Below are 17102 nucleotides of genomic sequence, written 5' to 3'. Positions count from 1 at the left end.
TTTTTAATATACAGGGCAACACCTCCTCCCTTTTTCCCCGTCTATCCTTCCTGAGCAAGCTGTACCCATCCACACCAACATTCCAATCACGTGTATTATCCCACCAAGTTTCAGTGATGCCAACAATGTCATAGTTGTATTTATTTATTAGCACTTCCAGTTCTTCCTGCTTATTTCCCATACTTCTCGCATTTGTATATAGACATCTAAGATACTGGTTTGATCTTTCCTCCCAGTTTTGTCCTGAACCTCCTTTCCCTCTGACAATATAGCCCACACTCCCTCTCGTTTTTGACCCATCTCCCCGGTCTCCATGTTCCCCACTTACCTGTGGGCTTTGCTCACCTGTCTCCGTCGAACCTAGTTTAAAGCCCTCCTCACTAGGTTAGCCAGTCTGTGTCCAAAGGTACTAATAACTTGAGCTGTGGTTTGGAGGTGGAACAGCTGTCAAGGGCACTGAGGGGGAGATAGCAGGAGCTCATCCTTCAAGGAGGGGGGTTGGCACTGGAGGTTACTAGAAAGGACAAGAAGACTCCATTCTGGGGTTCAGGAGGTGAATTTATCCCTCAGTGGTGGGCAGGTGATGGGTGGAAGTAGTGCTGGTTCCAGGTGCCCTTAATTCCCGCTGATTCCTCGGGGCGTTTGAGTCTCTGACAGGTTCTCGTTCCCTTGCAGCAGGAGGACGTCACGGCCAAAAGTGATGCACCAGCTCCGCATCATCCGGCACTTGCGCCAGATTCCTGAGACACTGCAGGGGCTGTGCCTCTGAGGCCATCAGCAACTCCCGCTCCCTGCTGCAGGTACTGCTCTGGCTCACTGTAAATGGGGTGCTAGTGGAAGGGGAAATGGAGCCCCCTGGCCCTCACTAAAAGGGAAAGTGGTGGATTCTCCATCTCTTGATGTCATTGAATGAAGACTAGATGCCTTTCTGGAATGTGTGTGCCCAAAGAGTAACTATTGTACTATACAGTAAGCCTATGATATGCAGCGGGTTAGATTAGATGCTCTAAAGGTCTCTTCTGACCATAAAGTCTACTAATTTTGGAAACACTGAGTGTAGCATTGGGAGCAGCCTCTGATGTTTTACTGTCTAGCCCACTTGCTTCCAAGAATGAGGATGCATTGAGTGGGGTGATCCACAGAGAGTAGCTCAAACCTTCAAAGTGTCAGGCCAGTAGCAGGACATTAGCACTTTAGGGTTTGGTTGGGTGTGGCAGTGATATCACAAAGGCCTTATCCTGGACCTCAGCCTATGGGTCAAAGGTGTTAGGGAGGTGGTTACCTGAGAGAGAGATGCTGACATCAGCGAGGCAGGACAGGGGGGCATGGCCAGGGAAACCTCAGAGACCCCTGTGGCTTTGCTTCAGCAAGTCTCCTTCTCGAGGTCTCCCTTTTTAGGACTCAGAGAGTATTAGGGTTCAAGTATGTGAGTGCGAGGAGGAACCTCTTTCGAGTTCCTCCTTTTATTGATTTTACTAGAAAACAGACGTGCCTGTTGAGAAGGTAAGAACCTTGGAGAGGTTTTTAACCTGCTCAGTCTGCAGTCTGATCCATCTGGTGCCAGCTGAATTCTAGGCATGGAAAACACTAGTTCAAGGTGGCAGAATTTTATAGCCCACCTGGGATTTTGTGCCGTAGAATCACTGGGGACATTAGGGTTTGTCCTTTTCGTTTTACCTTTTCCTCCATCCCTCCTTGCTTTCTCTTGTTCCCCTCCCACCACCAGCAGTGGTGTGTGTGTGTGTGTGTGTGTGTGTTGCTGGGGGTGCTCTTCACCTCCCCTTGTGGGAAGTTGACACTGCAAGGGCTGTGCCTCTGTGGACATCAGCAACTCCCACTCCCTGCTGCAGGTACTGCTCTGGCTCACTGTAAATGGGGTGCTAGTGGAAGGGGAAATGGAACCCCCTGGCACTCACTAAAAGGGAAAGTGGTGGATTCTCCATCTCTTGATGTCATTTAATGAAGACTAGATGCCTTTCTGGAATGTGTGTGCCCAAAGAGTAACTATTGTACTATACAGGAAGCCTATGATATGCAGGGGCTTAGATTAGATGCTCTAAAGGTCTCTTGTGGCCATAAAGTCTACTAATTTTGGAAACACTGAGTGTAGCATTGGGAGCAGCCTCTGATGTTTTACTGTCTAGCCCGCTTGCTTCCTAGAATGAAGACGCATTGAGTGGGGTGATCCACAGAGAGTAGCTCAAACCTTCATAGTGTCAGGCCAGCAGCAGGACATTAGCACTTAAGGGTTTGATTGGTGGCAGTGATATCACAAAGGTCTTTTGCAGGACCTCAGCATATTGGTCAAAGGTGTTAGGGAGGTGGTAACCTCAGAGAGAGATGCTGCCATCAGCGAGGCAGGACAGGGGGGCATGGCCAGGGAAACCTCAGAGACCCCTGTGGCTTTGCTTCAGCAAGTCTCCTTCTCGAGGTTTCTCTTGAGGACTGAGAGAGTATTAGGGTTCACGTATGTGAGTGAGAGCAGGAGCCTCTTTCGAGTTGTCTCCTTTCCTTTTACTGATTTTACTAGAAAACAGACATCCCTGTTTAGAAAGTAAGAGCCTCCAAGAGGTTTTGGAACCTGCTCAGTCTGATCCATCTGGTGCCAGCTGAATTCTAGGCATGGAAAACACTAGTTCAAGGTGGCAGAATTTTAATCCCTCCCTGTAATTTTGTCTGGTAGAATCACTGGGGACATTAGGGTTTGTCCTTTTCGTTTTACCTTTTCCTCCATCCCTCCTTCCTTTCTCTTTATCTCTTACTTCTTTTGTCCTTTCTCTTGTTCCCCTCCCACCACCAGGAGTGGTATATGTATGTGTGTGTGTGTGTGTGTGGTGCTGATGGTGCTCTTCACCTCCCCTTGTTGGGAGTTGATCCAAAACTGTATGGTTGAAATAGTGCTTGGACTCCACTGACACTATATGCTGCCATCGTGTGGTTTAGCATTAGTGTCTGGGATGACTTGGGGCAAGATCTCAACCTCCCCGCAACCCACTTCACTGCTGCCAGAATCCCACCTGCCCCCCCTGCTAGAGCCGCCTCCCTGCCCAACCTGGGTGGGGGTTGAGAAGAGGGTTCTGATAACTTGAGCTGTGGTTTGGAGGTGGAACAGCTGTCAAGGGCACTGAGGGGGAGGTAGCAGGAGCTCACCCTACAAGGACGGGGGTTGGCACTGGAGATTACTAGAAAGGAGAAGACGACTCCATTCTGGGGTTCAGGAGGTGAATTCATCCCTCAGTGGTGGGCAGGTGCTGGGTGTAAATACTGCTGGTTCCAGGTGTCCTTAATTGCCCCTGATTCCTCGGGGCATTTGAGTCTCTGACAGGTTCTCGTTCCCTTGGAGGAGGAGGACTTCACGGCCAAAGGGATGCACCAGCTCCGCATCATCCGGCACTTACGCCATGTGCCTGAGACACTGCAGGGGCTGTTCCTCTGAGGCCTTAGCAACTCCCTCTCCCTGGTGCAGGTACTGCTCTGGCTCACTGTAAATGGGGAGCTAGTGGAAGGGGAAATGGAGCCCCCTGGCACTCACTAAAAGGGAAAGTGGTGGATTCTCCAACTCTTGATGTCATTGATTGAAGACTAGATGCCTTTCTGGAATGTGTGTGCCCAAAAAGTAACTATTGTACTATACTGGAAGCCTATGATATGGAGGGGGTTAGATGAGATGCTGTAAAGGTCTCTTCTGGCCAGAAAGTCTCCTACTTTTGGAAACACTGAGTGTAGTATTGGGAGCAGCCTCTGATGTTTTACTGTCTAGCTAGCTTGCTTCCTAGAATGAAGACGAATTTTGTGGTGTGATCCACAGAGCGTAGCTCAAACCTTCAAAGTGTCAGGCCAGCAGAAGGACATGAGCACTTTAGGGTTTGGTTGGGTGTGGCAGTGATATCACAAAGGCTTTTTCAAGGACCTCAGCGTACTGGTCAAAGGTGTTAGGGAGGTGGTGACCTCAGAGAGAGATGCTGTCTTCAGCGAGGGAGGACAGGGGCTTACGACCAGGGAAAGTTCAGAGACCCCTGTGGCTTTCCTTTAGCAAGTCTCCTTCTCGAGGTCTCTCTTTGAGGACTGAGAGAGTATTAGGGTTCACGTATGTGAGTGAGAGCAGGAGCTTCTTTCGAATTTTCTCCTTCCCTTTTACTGATTTTACTAGAAAACAGACGTCCCTGTTTAGAAGGTAAGAGCCTCCAAGAGGTTTTTGAACCTGCTCAGTCTGATCCACCTGGTGCCCGTTGAATTCTAGGCATGGAAAACACTAGTTCAAGGTGGCAGAATTTTGTAGTCCACACGGGATTTTGTCCCGTGGAATCACTGGGGACATTAGGGTTTGTCCTTTTCGTTTTACCTTTTCCACCATCCCTCCTTCCTTTCTCTTCATCTCTTACTTCTTTTGTCCTTTCTCCTGTTCCCCTCCCACCACCAGGAGTGGTGTGTGTGTGTGTGTGTGTGTGTGTTGCTGGGGATGATCTTCACCTCCTCTTGTGGGAAGTTCATCCAAAACTGTGGGGTTGAAATAGTGCTTGGACTCCACAGACACTAGATGCTGCCATCCTGTGGCTTAGCGTTAGTGTCTCGGATGACTTGGGCAAGATCTCAACCTCCCCGCAACCCACTTCACTGCTTCCAGAATCCCCCCTGCCCCCACTGCTAGACCCTCCTCCCAGCCCAACCTTGGTGGGGGTCTAGAAGAGGTTTCTGATGACTTAAGCTGTGGTTTGGAGGTGGAACAGCTGTCAAGGACACTGAGGGGGAGGTAGCAGGAGCTCACCGTAGAAGGAGGGGGATTGGCACTGGAGGTTACTAGAAAGGACAAGAAGACTCCATTCTGGGATTCAGGAGGTGAATTCATCCCTCAGTGTTGGGCAGGTGCTGAGTGGAAATACTGCTGGTTCCAGGTGCCCTTAATTCCCCCTGATTCCTCGGGGCGTTTGAGTCTGACAGGTTCTCATTCCCTTGCAGCAGGAGGGCGTCACGGCCAAAGTGAGGCACCAGCTCCGCATCATCCATCACTTGCGCCAGGTGCCTGAGACACTGCAGGGGTTGTGCCTCTGAGGCCTTCAGCAACTCCCGCTCTCTGTTGCAGGTACTGCTCTGGCTCACTGTAAATGGGGAGCTAGTGGAAGGGGAAATGGAGCCCCCTGGCACTCAGTGAAAGGGAAAGTGGTGGATTCTCCATCTCTTGAAGTCATTGAATGAAACTAGATGCCTTTCTGGAATGTTTGTGCCCAAAAAGTAACTATTGTCCTATACAGGAAGCCTATGATATGCAGGGGGTTAGATGAGATGCTCTAAAGGTCTCTTCTGGCCATAAAGTGTATTAATTTTGGAAACACTGAGTGTAGCATTGGGAGCAGCCTCTAATGTTTTACTGTCTAACCGTCTTGCTTCCTAGAATGAAGACGCATTGAGTGGGGTGATCCACAGAGAGTAGCTCAAACCTCCAAAGTGTCAGGCCAGCAGCAGGATATTAGCACTTCAGGGGATGGGTGGGTGTGGCAGTGACATCACAAAGGCCTTTTGCAGGAGCTCAGCCTATTGGTCAAAGTTGTTAGGGAGGTGGTGACCTCAGAGAGAGATGCTCACATCAGCCAGGCAAAACAGGGGCGCATGGCCAGGGAAACCTCAGAGACCCCTGTGGCTTTGCTTCAGCAAGTCTCCTTCTCGAGCTCTCTTTGAGAACTGAGAGAGTATTAGGGTTCACATATGTGAGTGTGAGCAGGAGCCTCTTTCGAGTTTCTCCTTTCCTTTTACCCATTTTACTAGAAAACAGAAGTCCCTGTTGAGAAAGTAAGTGCCTCGGAGAGGTTTGTAACCTGTTCAGTCTGATCCACCTGGTGCCATCTGAATTCTAGGCATGGAAAACACTAGTTTAAGGTGGCAGAATTTTATTCCCTCCCTGGGATTTTGTCCCGTAGAATCACTGGGGATATTAGGAAAACAACAAGGAGTCTGGTGGCACCTTAAAGACTAACAGATTTATTTGGGGATAAGCTTTCGTGAGTAAAAACCTCACTTCTTCGGATGCATAGAGTGAAAGTTACAGATGCAGGCATTATATACTGACACATGGAGAGCAGGGAGTTACTTCACAAGTGGAGAACCAGTGTTGACAGGGCCAATTCAAAAATCAGGGTGGATGTAGTCCACTCCCAATAATAGATGAGGAGGTGTCAATTCCAGGAGAGGAAAAGCTGCTTCTGTAGTGAGCCAGCCACTCCCAGTCCCTATTCAAGCCCAGATTAATGGTGTTGAATTTGCAAATGAATTTTAGTTCTGCTGTTTCTCTTTGAAGTCTGTTTCTGAAGTTTTTTTGTTCAATGATAGTGACTTTTAAATCTGTAATAGAATGACCAGGGAGATTGAAGTGTTCACTTACTGGCTTATGTATGTTACCACTCCTGATGTCCGATTTGTGTCCATTTATTCTTTTGCGGAGGGACTGTCCGGTTTGGCCAATGTACATGGGAGAGGGGCATTGCTGGCACATGATGGCATATATGACATTAGTGGATGTGCAGGTGAATGAGTCCCTGATGGTGTGGCTGATGTGGTTGGGTCCTCTGATGCTGTTGCCAGAGTCGATATGGGGACAGAGTAGGCAACAAGGTTTGCTACGGGGATAGGTTCCTGGGTTGGTGTTTCTGTGGTGTGGTGTGTAGTTGCTGGTGAGTATTTGCTTCAGGTTGGGGGGTTGTCTGTAAGCGAGGACTGGCCTGCCTCCCAAGGTCTGTGAGAGTGAGGGATCATTTTCCAGGATAGGTTGTAGATCGTGGACAATGCGCTGGAGAGGTTTTAGCTGGGGGCTGTATGTGATGGCCAGTGGTGTTCTGTTATTGTCCTTGTTGGGCCTGTCCTGTAGTAGGTGATTTCTGGGTACCCGTCTTGCTCTGTCAATCTGTTTCCTCACTTCCCCAGGTGGGTATTGTAGTTTTACGAATGCTTGATAAAGATCTTGTAGGTGTTTGTCTCTGTCTGAGGGGTTGGAGCAAATTCGGTTGTATCTTAGGGCTTGGCTGTAGACAATGGATCGTGTGATGTGTCTTGGATGGAAGCCGGAGGCATGTAGGTATGTATAGCGGTCAGTAGGTTTCCGGTATAGGGTGGTGTTTATGTGACCATCACTTATTTGTACTGTAGTGTCCAGGAAGTGGATCTCTTGTGTGGACTGGTCCAGGCTGAGGTTGATGGTGGGGTGGAAATTGTTGAAGTCCAGGTGGAATTCTTCAAGGGCCTCCTTTCCGTGGGTCCATATGATGAAGATGTCGTCAATGTAGCGCAAGTAGAGGAGGGGCACTAGGGGACGAGAGCTGAGGAAGCGTTGTTCTAAGTCAGCCATAAAAATGTTGGCATACTGTGGGGCCATGCGAGTACCCATAGCAGTGCCACTGACTTGAAGGTATAAGTTGTCCCCAAATCTGAAGTGGTTGTGGGTGAGGACAAAGTCACAAAGCTCAGCCACCAGGCTTGCTGTGGCCTCATCAGGGATACTGTTCCTGACAGCTTGTAGTCCATCCTCATGTGGAATATTGGTATAAAGTGCTTCTACATGCATCGTGGCCAGAATGGTGTTTCCAGGAAGAACATCAATGCATTGTAGTTTCCTCAGGAAGTTGGTGGTGTCTCGAAGATAGCTGGGAGTGCTGGTAGCATAGGGCCTGAGGAGAGAGGCCAAATAGCCAGATAATCCTGCCGTCAGAGTGCCAATGCCTGAGATGATGGGGCGTCCAGGGTTTCCGGGTTTATGGATCTTGGGTAGCAGATAGAATACCCCTGGTCGGGGTTCTGGGGGTGTGTCCATGTAGATTTGTTCCCGTACTATAGCTGGGAGTTTCTTGAGCAGATGGTGTCGTTTCTTTTGGTATTCCTCAGTGGGATCAGAGGATAGTGGCCTGTAGAATGTGGTCTTGGAGAGTTGCCTGGCAGCCTCCTGTTCATAATCTGACCTGTTCATTATGACTACAGCACCTCCTTTGTCAGCCCCTTTGATGATAATGTCAGAGTTGTTTCTGAGGCTGTGGATGGCATTGCGTTCTGTACGGCTGAGGTTATGGGACAAGTGATGTTGTTTGTCCACAATTTCAGCCTGTGCACGTCTGCGGAAACACTCTATGTAGAGGTCCAGTCTGTCATTTCGACCGTCAGGAGGAGTCCACGCAGAATTCTTCTTTTTGTAGTGTTGGTAGGAGGGTTCCTGTGGGTCAGTGCACTGTTCAGTGGTGCGTTGAAAATATTCCTTGAGTCGGAGACGAGGAAAGTAGGCTTCCAGATCACCGCAGAACTGTATCATGTTCGTGGGGACGGTGGGACAGAAAGAGAGTCCCCGAGATAGGACAGACTCTTCTGCTGGGCTAAGCGTGTGGTTGGAAAGATTGACAATGTTGTTAGATGAGTTGAGGGTACCATTGTTATAGCCCCTAGTGGCAGGTATTAGTTTAGATAACTTACAGTCCTTTTTCCTCTGTAGAGAAGTGAAGTGTGCATTGTAAATGGCTTGTCTCATTTTTGTAAAGTCCAGCCACGTGGAAGTTTGTGTAGAAGGCTGGTATTGTATGAGAGTCTCCAGTTCTGAGAGCTCATTCTTGATCTTCTCCTGTCTGCTGTACAGGATGCTGATCAGGTGGTTCCTCAGTTTCTTTGAGAGAGTGTGTGGCACAATCTCTCACCATACTCAGTGTAGTATGTTGATTGCAATGGATTTTTTACCTTCAGTCCTTTTGGTATGATGTCCATCTGTTTGCATTTGGAGAGGAAGATGATGTCTGTCTGTATCTGTGCAAGTTTTTTGTTGAGGTTGATGGATTTCCACTCCATACGGCTAAATTTAGTGCCTTGCATGGTGTCAAGTATCAGGGGGTAGCCATGTTAGTCTGTATCTACAAAAACAACAAGGAGTCTGGTGGCACCTTAAAGACTAACAGATTTATTTGGGCATAAGATTTCGTGAGTAAAAACCTCACTTCTTCGGATGCATAGAGTGAAAGTTACAGATGCAGGCATTATATACTGACACATGGAGAGCAGGGAGTTACTTCACAAGTGGAGAACCAGTGTTGACAGGGCCAATTCAAAAATCAGGGTGGATGTAGTCCACTCCCAATAATAGATGAGGAGGTGTCAATTCCAGGAGAGGAAAAGCTGCTTCTGTAGTGAGCCAGCCACTCCCAGTCCCTATTCAAGCCCAGATTAATGGTGTTGAATTTGCAAATGAATTTTAGTTCTGCTGTTTCTCTTTGAAGTCTGTTTCTGAAGTTTTTTTGTTCAATGATAGTGACTTTTAAATCTGTAATAGAATGACCAGGGAGATTGAAGTGTTCACATACTGGCTTATGTATGTTACCATTCCTGATGTCCGACATGGGGACATTAGGGTTTGTCCTTTTCCTTTTCCCTTTTCCTCCATCCCTCCTTCCTTTCTCTTCATCTCTTACTTCTTTTGTCCTTTCTCTTGTTCCCCTCACACCACCAGGAGTGTGGTGTGTGTGTGTGTGTGTTTGTGTGTGTGTGTGTGTGGTGCTGATGGTTCTCTTCTCCTCCCCTTGTGGGGAGTTGATCCAAAACTGTGGGGTTGAAATAGTGCTTGGACCGCACTGACAGTAGATGCTGCCATTGTGTGACTTAGCATTAGTGTCTGGGATGACTTGGGTCAAGATCTCAACCTCCCTGCAACCTACTTCACTGCTGTCAGAATCCCTCCTGCACACCCTGTTAGAGCCGCCTCCCAGCCCAACCTGTGTCGGGGTGGAGAAGAGGGTTCTGATGACTTGAGCTGTGGTTTGGAGGTGGAATATCTGTGAAGGGCACTGAGCAGGAGGTAGCAGGAGCTCACCCTACAAGGAGGGGGGTTGGCTCTGGAGGTTTCTAGAAAGGACAAGAAGACTCCATTTTGGGGTTCAGGAGGTGAATTCATCTCTCATTGATGGGCAGGTGCTGGGTGGAAATACTGCTGGTTCCAGGTTCCCTTAATTCCCCCTGATTCCTCGGGGCGTTTGAGTCTCTGACAGGTTCTCGTTCCCTTGCAGCAGGAGGACGTCACGGCCAAAATGATGCACCAGCTCCGCATCATCCTGCACTTACGCCACGTGCCTGAGACACTGCAGGGGCTGCGCCTCTGAGGCCTTCAGGAACTCCCGCTCCCTGCTGCAGGTACTGCTCTGGCTCACTGTAAATGGGGAGCTAGTGGAAGGGGAAATGGAGCCCCCTGGCACTCACTAAAAGGGAAAGTGATGGATTCTCCATCTCTTAATGTCATTTAATTTAGACTAGATACCTTTCTGGAATGTTTGTACCCAAAAAGTAACTATTGTACTATACAGGAAGCCCATGATATGCAGGGGCTTAGATTAGATGCTCTAAAGGTCTCTTCTGGCCATAAAGTGTAGTAATTTTGGAAACACGGAGTGTAGCATTGGGAGCAGCCTCTGATGTTTTATTGTCTAGCCGGCTTGCTTCCTAGAATGAAGACCCATTGAGTGGGGTGATTCACACAGAGTAGCTCAAACCTTCAAAGTGTCAGGCCAGCAGGAGGACATTAGCACTTCAGGGTTTGGTTGGGTGTGGCAGTGACACCACAAAGGCCATTTGCAGGACGTCAGCTTATTGGTCAAATGTGTTAGGGAGGTGGTGACCTCAGAGAGAGATGCTGACATCAGAGAGAGATGCTGACATGAGGGCCAGGGAAACCTCAGAGACCCCTCTGGCTTTGCTTCAGCAAGTCTCCTCCTTGAGGTCTCTCTTTGAGGAAAGTAAGTGCCTCGGAGACGTTTGTATCCTGTTCAGTCTGATCCACCTGGTGCCAGCTGAATTCTAAGCATGGAAAACACTAGTTCAAGGTGGCAGAATTTTATTCCCTCCCTGTGATTTTGTCCCGTAGAATCACTGGGGACATTAGTGTTTGTCCTTTTCATTTTACCTTTTCCTCCCTCCCTCCTTCCTTTCTCTTCATCTCTTACTTCTTTGTCCTTTCTCCTGTTCCCCTCCCACCACCGGGAGTGGTTTGTGTGTCTGTGTGTGTTTGTGTGTTGCTGGGGGTGCTCTTCACCTCCCTTTGTGGGGAGTTCATCCAAACCTGTGTGGTTGAAATAGTGCTTGGACTCCACTGACACTAGATGCTGCCATCGTGTGGATTAGCATTGGTGTCTGGGATGACTTGGGGCAAGATCTCAACCTCCCCGGAACCCACTTCACTGCTGGCAGAATCCCTCCTGCCACCCCTGCTAGAGCCGCCTCCCTGGCCAACCTGGGTGGGGGTGGAGAAGAGGGTTCTGATAACTTGAGCTGTGGTTTGGTGGTGGAACAGCTGTCAAGGGCACTGAGAGGGAGGTAGCAGGAGCTCACCCTTCAAGGAGGGGATTTGGCACTGGAGGTTACTAGAAAGGACAAGAAGACTCCATTCTGGGGTTCAGGAGGTGAATTCATCCCTCAGCGGTGGGCAGGTGCTGAGTGGAAATACTGCTGGTTCCTGGTGCCCTTAATTCCCCCTGATTCCTCGGGGCGTTTGAGTCTCTGACAGGTTCTCGTTCCCTTGCAGCAGGAGGACGTCACGGCCAAAGTGATGCACCCGCATCATCCGCCACTTGCGCCAGGTGCCTGAGACACTGCATGGGTTGTTCCTCTGAGTCTTTCAGCAACTCCCGCTCCCTGCTGCAGGTACTGCTCTGTCTCCCTGTAAATGGGGAACTAGTGGAAGGGGAAATGGAGCCCCCTGGCACTCACTAAAAGGGAAAGTGGTGGATTCTCCATCTCTTGATGTCATTGAATGAAGACTAGATGCCTTTCTGGAATGTGTGTGCCCAAAAAGTAACTACTGTACTATACAGGAGGCCTATGATATGCAGGGGCTTAGATGAGATGCTCTAAAGGTCTCTTGTGGCCATAAAGTCTACAAATTTTGGAAACACTGAGTGAAGTATTGGGAGCAGCCTGTGATGTTTTACTGTCTAGCCGGCTTGCTTCCTAGAATGAAGACGCATTGAGTGGGGTGATCCACAGAGAATACCTGTGTCAAGGCTGTATCCCCACTTTGAAGTTTAGGGTACAAATGTAGGGGCCTGCATGAAAACTTCTAAGCTTAACCACCATCCCAAGGCTAATTTCCTCCCCTGGGTAGCCTTGAGAAACCTTTCACCAATTCCCTGGTGAATACAGATCCAACCCCCTTGGATCTTAAAACAAGGAGAAATTAACCATCCCCCCTCCTTCCTCCCACCAACTCCTGGTGAATCAAGATCCAAACTCCTTGGATCTTAAAACAAGGAAAAATCAATCAGGTTCTTATAAATAAGGCTTTTAATTAAAGAAAAAGGTAAAAATCATCTCTGTAAAATCAGTATGGAAATTAACCTTACAGGGTAATCAAACTTAAAGAGCTCAGAGGACTCCCCTCTAGTCTTAGGTTCAAAGTACAGCAAACAAAGATAAACACTCTAGTAAAAGGTACATTTACAAGTTGAGAAAACAAAGGAAAACTAACACGCCTTGTTTGAAATAGGAGAGACTTGTTTAGAAAGATGTGGAGAACCTGGATTGATGTCTGGTCCCTCTCAGTCCCGAGGGCGAACACCCACACAAACAAAGAACACAAACAAAAGCCTTCCCCTCCCCAAGATTTGAAAGTATCTTGTCCCCTTATTGGTCCTTTAGGTCAGATGCCAGCCAGGTTACCTGAGCTTCTTAACCCTTTACAGGGAAAAGGATTTTGGAGTCTCTGGCCAGGAGGGATTTTATAGTACTGTACACAGGACAGCTGTTACCCTTCCCTTTATAGTTATGACAACCTCAAACCTTCAAAGTGTCAGGCCAGCAGCAGGACATTAGCACTTGAGGGTTTGGTTGGGTGTGGCAGTGACATCACAAAGGCCTTTTGCAGGATGTCAGCTTATTGGTCAAATGTGTTAGGGAGGTGGTGACCTCAGAGAGAGATGCTGACATCAGCCTGGCAGGACAGGAGCACAGGGCCAGGGAAACCTCAGAGACCCCTGTGGCTTTGCTTCAGCAAGTCTCCTTCTCGAGGTCTCTCTTTGAGGACTGAGAGAGTATTAGGGTTCACGTACGTGAGTGCGTGCAGGAGCCTCTTTCGAGTTTTCTCCTTTCCTTTTACTGATTTTACTAGAAAACAGACGTCCCTGTTTAGAAGGTAAGAGCCTCCAAGAGGTTTTGGCAGCTGCTCAGTCTGATCCATCTGGTGCCAGCTGAATTCTAGGCATGGAAAAGAGTAGTTTAAGATGGCAGAATTTTATTCCATCCCTTGGATTTTGTGCCGTAGAATCACTGGGGACATTAGGGTTTGTCCTTTTTGTTTTACCTTTTCCTCCATCCCTCCTTCCTTTCTCTTCATCTCTTACTTCTTTTGTCCTTTCTCCTGTTCCTCGAAAACTGTGGGGTTGAAATAGTGTTTGGACTCCACTAACACTAGATGCTGCCATCCTGTGGCTTAGCATTAGTGTCTGGGATGACTTGGGTCAAGATCTCAACTTCCCCGCAACCCACTTCACTGCTGCCAGAATCCCTCCTGCCCCCCCTGCTAGAGCCGCCTCCCTGGCCCACCTGGGTGGGGGTGGAGAACAGTGTTTTTTTCATACATTCATAGATTATCGGACTGGAAGGGACCTCGAGAGGTCATCGAGTCCAGTCCCCTGCCCGCGTGGCAGGACCAAATACCATCTAGACCATCCCTGATAGACATTTATCTAACCTACTCTTAAATATCTCAAGAGATGGAGATTCCACAACCTCCCTCGGCAATTTATTCCAGTGTTTAACCACCCTGACAGTTAGGAACTTTTTCCTAATGTCCAACCTAGACCTCCCTTGCTGCACTTTAAACCCATTGCTTCTGGTTCTATCCTTAGAGGCTAAGGTGAACAAGTTTTCTCCCTCCTCCTTATGACACCCTTTTAAATACCTGAAAACTGCTATCATGTCTCCTCTCAGTCTTCTCTTTTCCAAACTAAACAAAGCCAATTCTTTCAGCCTTCCTTCATAGGTCATGTTCTCAAGACCTTTAATCATTCTTGTTGCTCTTCTCTGGACCCTTTCCAATTTCTCCACATCTTTTTTAAAATGCGGTGCCCAGAACTGGACACAATACTCCAGCTGAGGCCTAACCAGAGCAGAGTAGAGCGGAAGAATGACTTCTCGTGTCTTGCTCACAACACACCTGTTAATACATCCCAGAATCAGGTTTGCTTTTTTTGCAACAGCATCACACTGTTGACTCATATTTAGCTTGTGGTCCACTATAACCCCTAGATCCCTTTCTGCCGTACTCCTTCCTAGACAGTCTCTTCCCATTCTGTATGTGTGAAACTGATTGTTCCTTCCTAAGTGGAGCACTTTGCATTTGTCTTTGTTAAACTTCATCCTGTTTAACTCAGACCATTTCTCCAATTTGTCCAGATCATTTTGAATTATGACCCTGTCCTCCAAAGCAGTTGCAATCCCTCCCAGTTTGGTATCATCCGCAAACTTAATAAGCGTACTTTCTATGCCAATATCTAAGTCGTTGATGAAGATATTGAACAGCGCCGGTCCCAAAACAGACCCCTGCGATACCCCACTCGTTATGGCTTTCCAGCAGGATTGGGAACTATTAATAACAACTCTCTGAGTACGGTTATCCAGCCAGTTATGCACCCACCTTATAGTAGCCCCATCTAAATTGTATTTGCCTAGTTTATCAATAAGAATATCATGCGAGACCGTATCAAATGCCTTACTAAGGTCTAGGTATACCACATCCACAGCCTCACCCTTCTCCACAAGGCTTGTTATCCTATCAAAGAAAGCTATCAGATTGGTTTGACATGATTTGTTCTTCACAAATCCATGCTGGCTGTTCCCTATCACCTTACCACCTTCCAAGTGTTTGCAGATGATTTCCTTAATTACTTGCTCCATTATCTTCCCTGGCACAGAAGTTAAACTCACTGGGGTCTGTAGTTTCCTGGGTTGTTTTTATTTCCCTTTTTATAGATGGGCACTATATTTGCCCTTTTCCAGTCTTCTGGAATCTCTCCCGTCTCCCATGATTTTCCAAAGATAATAGCTAGAGGCTCAGATACCTCCTCTATTAGCTCCTTGAGTATTCTAGGATGCATTTCATCAGGCCCGGGTGACTTGCAGGCATCTAACTTTTCTAAGTGATTTTTAACTTGTTCTTTTTTTATTTTATCTGCTAAACCTACCCCCTTCCCATTAGCATTCACTAGGTTAGGCATTCCTTCAGACTTCTCGGTGAAGACCGAAACAAAGAAGTCATTAAGCATCTCCGCCATTTCCAAGTTTCCTGTTACTGTTTCTCCCTCTTCACTAAGCAGTGGGCCTACCCTGTCTTTGGTCTTCCTCTTGCTTCTAATGTATTGATAAAAAGTCTTCTTGTTTCCCTTTATTCCCGTAGCTAGTTTGAGCTCATTTTGTGCCTTTGCCTTTCTAATCTTGCCCCTGCATTCCTGTGTTGTTTGCCTATATTCATCCTTTGTAATCTGTCCCAGTTTCCATTTTTGATATGACTCCTTTTTATTTTTTAGATCATGCAAGATCTCATGGTTAAGCCAAGGTGGTCTTTTGCCACATTTTCTATCTTTCCGAACCAGCGGAATAGCTTGCTTTTGGGCCCTTAATAGTGTCCCTTTGAAAAACTGCCAACTCTCCTCAGTTGTTTTTCCCCTCAGTCTTGATTCCCATGGGACCTTACCTATCAGCTCTCTGAGCTTACCAAAATCTGCCTTCCTGAAATCCATTGTCTCTATTTTGCTGTTCTCCCTTCTACCCTTCCTTAGAATTGCAAACTCTATGATTTCATGATCACTTTCACCCAGGCTGCCTTCTACTTTCAAATTCTCAACGAGTTCCTCCCTATTTGTTAAAATCAAGTCTAGAACAGCTTCCCCCCAGTAGCTTTTTCAACCTTCTGAAATAAAAAGTTGTCTCCAATGCAGTCCAGGAATTTGTTGGATAGTCTGTGCCCCGCTGTGTTATTTTCCCAACATATAGCCGGATAGTTGAAGTCCCCCATCACCACCAAATCTTGGGCTTTGGATGATTTTGTTAGTTGCTTAAAAAAAGCCTCATCCACCTCTTCCACCTGGTTAGGTGGCTTGTAGTAGACTCCTAGCATGACATCTCCCTTGTTTTTTACCCCTTTTAGCCTAACCCAGAGACTCTCAACACTTCCGTCTCCTATGTCCATCTCTACCTCAGTCCAAGTGTGTACATTTTTAATATACAAGGCAACACCTCCTCCCTTTTCCCCCTGTCTATCCTTCCTGAGCAAGCTGTACCCATCCACACCAACATTCCAATCACGTGTATTATCCCACCAAGTTTCAGTGATGCCAACAATGTCATAGTTGTATTTCTTTATTAGCACTTCCAGTTCTTCCTGCTTATTCCCCATACTTCTCACATTTGTATATAGGCATCTAAGATACTGGTTTGATCTTTCCTCCCAGTTTTGTCCTGACCCTCCTTTCCCTCTGACAATATAGCCCACACTCCCTCTCGTTTTTGACCCATCTCCCCGGTCTCCATGTTCCCCACTTACCTGTGGGCTTTGCTCACCTGTCCCCGTCGAACCTAGTTTAAAGCCCTCCTCACTAGGTTAGCCAGTCTGTGTCCAAAGGTACTAATAACTTGAGCTGTGGTTTGGAGGTGGAACAGCTGTCAAGGGCACTGAGGGGGAGATAGCAGGAGCTCATCCTTCAAGGAGGGGGGTTGTCACTGGAGGTTACTAGAAAGGACAAGAAGATTCCATTCTGGGGTTCAGGAGGTGAATTTATCCCTCAGTGGTGGGCAGGTGATGGGTGGAAGTAGTGCTGGTTCCAGGTGCCCTTAATTCCTGCTGATTCCTCGGGGCGTTTGAGTCTCTGACAGGTTCTCATTCCCTTGCAGCAGGAGGACGTCACGGCCAAAAGTGATGCACCAGCTCCGCATCATCCGGCACTTGTGCCAGATTCCTGAGACACTGCAGGGGCTGTGCCTCTGAGGCCATCAGCAACTCCCGCTCCCTGCTGCAGGTACTGCTCTGGTTCACTGTAAATGGGGAGCTAGTGGAAGGGGAAATGGAGCCCCCTGGCACTCACTAAAAGGGAAAGTGGTGGATTCTCCAT

This window comes from Chrysemys picta, unplaced genomic scaffold, assembly GCF_011386835.1.
Source record: "Chrysemys picta bellii isolate R12L10 unplaced genomic scaffold, ASM1138683v2 scaf310, whole genome shotgun sequence".
Classification (NCBI taxonomy): domain Eukaryota; kingdom Metazoa; phylum Chordata; order Testudines; family Emydidae; genus Chrysemys; species Chrysemys picta.
This window is presented reverse-complemented; position numbering follows the sequence as displayed.